We start from the raw sequence: 5,107 nt of genomic DNA on the forward strand, positions 1-5,107 counted from the left end.
ATAATAACACTCATCCCTATCATGTTAAAATAAGTGTTGTAGGTTCTGACTTTAGCCTAACAGATAATAACAATCATCCCTATCACGTTAAAATAAGTGTTGTAGGTTCTGACTTCAGCCTAACAGATAATAACACTCATCCCTATCATGTTAAAATGATTAATATGTATTCCTTGAAGAAACAACAAATTACTAAAGATGTACGCTTCACGTATGGGATGAAACGTTGAACCTGGTGATACTTAAAAATGGTAATTCCAGTCACTAATTACATCAAAGTTAAACAGAACTACACATGTATATTTTAATTAACTTTACTGTAGTATATAATCATGTACACATTCAAAGATTATAGACGGTGGGCACTAAGGCTTCTCACCGGATACACAAATATATAAAACTAAATAACACATTAACACAGCTCAACAGGTGAGTCACTTTGTTAAAACAAAATAATGAATGAATGTACAAATACTTCAAAAAACAAAACTTAAGTAGCCATCGTATTAATTGTGTAAAAACAATGTTTGTGTTTTTAAGCAATAAAAGCCGAAACAATGAAATCAACAAGTCTAACACCCATAGAAAACAAATCTACAATTCAGTCCGAGTTCATAACAACTATTAAATGTGAAGTTTTGATGTCATTCAGTAAGGTAAACACTTCTCTATATCAATCACTTCTTACACTATTTTACCTTAATCGTATGATCTAAAAGCTTATTATTAAATTCACACAGATTCTCTGGAATATTTTTTTATCTAAGTAACTGTTTAAAAACTGTGATGATTTTTTAACACGAAAATTTGTAAAAGTATATAGAAAACAACAGAATCACACAAATACAGAGAAAAAAATAAATTAAATTAAAACTTTATATGTGATATTTTCTTCTCAAACCGTCTAACCTAACAAGTCCCTGTTTCATGTTATACACGCAAATATCTATAAAAACCTCGGTTGACGCACTGGGTGGGAACGATGGTTGAAATTTAAATAAAAAATAGTTAGTTTTATCTTAAAAATCAGCCGAACTGGATCTGTTGATGTACCTAAAAAAAAAGACGATAAAATTTTCAGTCAACTTTTTAAAGAATTATAGAGAGCACTACAAACTAATTTTAACTTTTTCTAACACAAACTAAGCTTCTCAAAACTTTGTCCAACTGATTGTTACCAAGTAAAATTCCTTCCATACTTTTTTACACAATAAATCAAATTAATGAAAATTATAAAGATTATGCACAGTAAAATTCTGAGAAGATTTTAAACTAATTAATCTTGTAATCCTCCCTATGATTAACGTTCTTATTATAGTTCTCTACAGATAACTACCAGCGTTACATGCTACAGTTCTCCACAGATAACTACCAGTGTTGCATGTTACAGTTCTCTACAGATAACTACCAGTGTTGCATGTTACAGTTCTCTACAGATAACTACCAGTGTTACATGTTACAGTTCTCTACAGATAACTACCAGTGTTACATGCTACAGTTCTCTACAGATAACTACCAGTGTTACATGCTACAGTTCTCTACAGATAACTACCAGTGTTACATGCTACAGTTCTCTACAGATAACTACCAGCGTCACATGCTACAGTTCTCTACAAATAACTACCAGCATTACATGCTACAGTTCTCTACAGATAATCAACAGTGTTACATGTTACAGTTCTCTACAGATAACTAACAGTGTTACATGTTACAGTTCTCTACAGATAACTACCAGTGTTACATGCCACAGTTCTCTACGGATAACTACCAGTGTTACATGCCACAGTTCTCTACGGATAACTACCAGTGTTACATGCCACAGTTCTCTACAGATAACTACCAGAGTCACATGTTACAGTTCTCTACCAGCGTTACATGTTACAATTCTCTACAGATAACTACCAGCATCACATGCTACAGTTCTCTACAGATAACTACCAGAGTCACATGTTACAGTTCTCTACAGATAACTACCAGTGTTACATGCTACAGTTCTCTACAGATAACTACCAGCATCACATGCTACAGTTCTCTACAGATAACCACCAGTGTTACATGTTACAGTTCTCTACAGATAACTACCAGCATTACATGCTACAATTCTCTACAGATAACTACCAGTGTTACATGCTACAGTTCTCTACAGATAACTAACAGCGTCACATGCTACAGTTCTCTACAGATAACTACCAGAGTCACATGCCACAGTTCTCTACAGATAACTACCAGCATCACATGCTACAGTTCTCTACAGATAACTACCAGTGTTACATGCCACAGTTCTCTACAGATAACTACCAGCATCACATGCTACAGTTCTCTACAGATAACTACCAGTGTTACATGTTACAGTTCTCTACGGATAACTATCTTGAATTGAGAAAAACTAATCTCATCACCTATGAGAAGAAACAGTAGTAACACTTAAATCCAATGCCATCTTGGCACCAGGAAATAATTTTTTAAATTTTGATAATAATTATATGTACACCAACAATTTATGTTACACCAAGTCAAGACACCTGTTTTCCAAGTTGCGTGAGAATGTTACATTAAAGTGTTGAACCATCAGTTACTTTAGAACTTAAGTACGTTTGTATCATGAATTATTAAAATTACATAACCAGAGCACACCTGAGCAGGGTATGTTGTAGCGTATATTACACTCTGCTGCCCATTTTGATCTCCTCCCACTACGTTAGCTGTCAGGGCTTGTGCAGCTGCAATTAATAGCATTATTTCAAAATCATTTTTCAAGTTCTGAAAAGACAGTTATCATTCTAAACAGTGTTATCATATCAGAATTTACACTGAACAGCTTGAGAAACATTACATACCCTCAACAACTACACACATGGTCAACGATGTTATATGGTTACGAAAAACTATCTTATTTCACTCCTTTTTAATTTCTTAGATCCATCTGTTTTTTTTATTCAACTAGAAACGAAGATAAATATATAGAATGTACTTATGATATAAGGAAAACAAATACACGAAATTAAAAGTTACAAAACTAATTTTTTTTAAGCAACTCAATCAGAAACAAGAACGAAAATAAAACTCAACATTTTGTTTTACAGGTTCTTCGGTTTTAGTGGAATACTCCTGAAGAAGGTGTAAAGCAAAACATCGAGTGTCAAATTAAATAAAAACAACATTTTGGTGTTATAAGGTTGCTTATTTCTAGTATCAAAATGTCTTCTATACATCAATATGCACTACAGAAATAAAAAATATAACTTTTTCTAAATATTACAGTACTTACAAGTGATAAATTTTGACCAATAGCCATAAGTTAAGTTACGTTACTAATATACAGGAAAGGGAGCACTAGAGCTTATAAAAATAAATCACACTAGTACTTGTGAAATACTAGGTGCTCAATCCTTTGTGTAAAAATAATTCTCAAATTGTTTATAGTTAATGCCAATAAAAGTTTTTGTTAAAATGTAGTCAAAAGGAATTTTTATATATTTTTCAACATTATAAAATAAATTATTTAAGGTTTTACAACAAACAGTAATATATATTTTGCAAACAGAGTACAAACAATCACGTACAAATAAAACAGAACACATATAATTGTTTATGATCAGAGTTCAAATAAACAGAATACAAACAATAGTTTATAATCAGAGTTCAAACACCTGTATATAAAACAAACAATAGTTTATAATCAGAGTTCAAACACCTGTATATAAAACAAACAGTTGTTTATAATCAGAGTTCGCACACCTGTATATAAAACAAACAGTTGTTTATAATCAGAGTTCGCACACCTGTATATAAAACAAACAGTTGTTTATAATCAGAGTTCAAACACCTGTATATAAAACAAACAGTTGTTTATAATCAGAGTTCGCACACCTGTATATAAAACAAACAGTTGTTTATAATCAGAGTTCAAATACCTGTATATAAAACAAACAGTTGTTTATAATCAGAGTTCAAACACCTGTATATAAAACAAACAGTTGTTTATAATCAGAGTTCAAACACCTGTATATAAAACAAACAGTTGTTTATAATCAGAGTTCAAACACCTGTATATAAAACAAACAGTTGTTTATAATCAGAGTTCAAACACCTGTATATAAAACAAACAGAATACAAACAATTATATACAATGTAAGTAAAGTTTACAAAGAATCTTGTACAAACAGACTGCTCTCAAGGTCAACAGACAAATTATCAGTTAATTAGTTTACAAACTAATATCTATAAAAATGATACTCACAGAAACTGTCTTCACAAAGTTCCTCTAACGAAGACTCCATACCCTGCCCGACAACCACATTCTTATCTCCTTTCATTGCCTGACAAACACACAGCTGGAACTTTACTACAAACTAACATCGATGTTCTTATGTATCTTTAAAATATAAAAAGCTAAATTTCTGTTTACAAAAGGCAAATAAAACAGTCAAATAATTTGTTTTTATATAAATAAAAAAAAGCAACTAAGATGCTAACTAAAATCATTCAACCAGTAAGTAAAATGATTAAAAAACATTAAACAACAGACATAATAGTTACCATATGAATTCAAATATACAAGTTAGTTATGATCACATACGAAAAAAATGCAACAGAAATATTAAATGGATTACTTCAAAAATTTCAGTACACCAATAATGATGGCAGAAAATGGATAGAAAAAAATAACACAGGCCTACGATGTTTTGTTGTCTTGAAATTTTTACATGTTCTACGGTAATTCCTGTACACAGAATCCGAAAATGATATCCATTTTTCTCCATCACATACATATTTTACACAAAATGTCATAAAGCAATACATAAAAGAAAGATCACAACACGTAGTTTTGAGACTAAAAGAGTAGATTTCACACACAAAAAATCGGGATGAATAAGGATGCATGTTCGTTTGACATCAATGTTCTTCTCTTTTCTTCAGTTTGTTTGAATTTTTGTTAACAAACATAATAATAAAAAATGTTCATTGTGGTAAATGAAATAATAATTTGATCTGAGTAAGAGTTTTTTTCTTGCCAATTGTAAAAAAATCCTTACATGAGAGAAAAAAATTAATGTTATTTTTGAAATATGCATAGCTGAATTATTGAAAGTCCATTATTATAAAA

At 30.8% G+C, this 5,107-nt stretch overlaps 1 long non-coding RNA gene across 1 annotated transcript; it reads right to left on the minus strand.

The window, feature by feature from the left end:
- Nucleotides 1–298: 298 nt before the first annotated feature.
- Nucleotides 299–4,345, minus strand: LOC106472137. The gene is made up of 3 exons (XR_001291581.2): nt 4,241–4,345; nt 2,635–2,720; nt 299–1,053 (listed from the first exon to the last, which is right to left on the minus strand). It is a non-coding gene; the product is annotated as an uncharacterized LOC106472137 (long non-coding RNA).
- Between the last annotated feature and the right edge of the window lie 762 nt (nt 4,346–5,107).

This window comes from Limulus polyphemus, unplaced genomic scaffold (assembly GCF_000517525.1).
Source record: "Limulus polyphemus unplaced genomic scaffold, Limulus_polyphemus-2.1.2 Scaffold5110, whole genome shotgun sequence".
NCBI classification, from domain to species: Eukaryota; Metazoa; Arthropoda; class Merostomata; order Xiphosura; family Limulidae; genus Limulus; species Limulus polyphemus.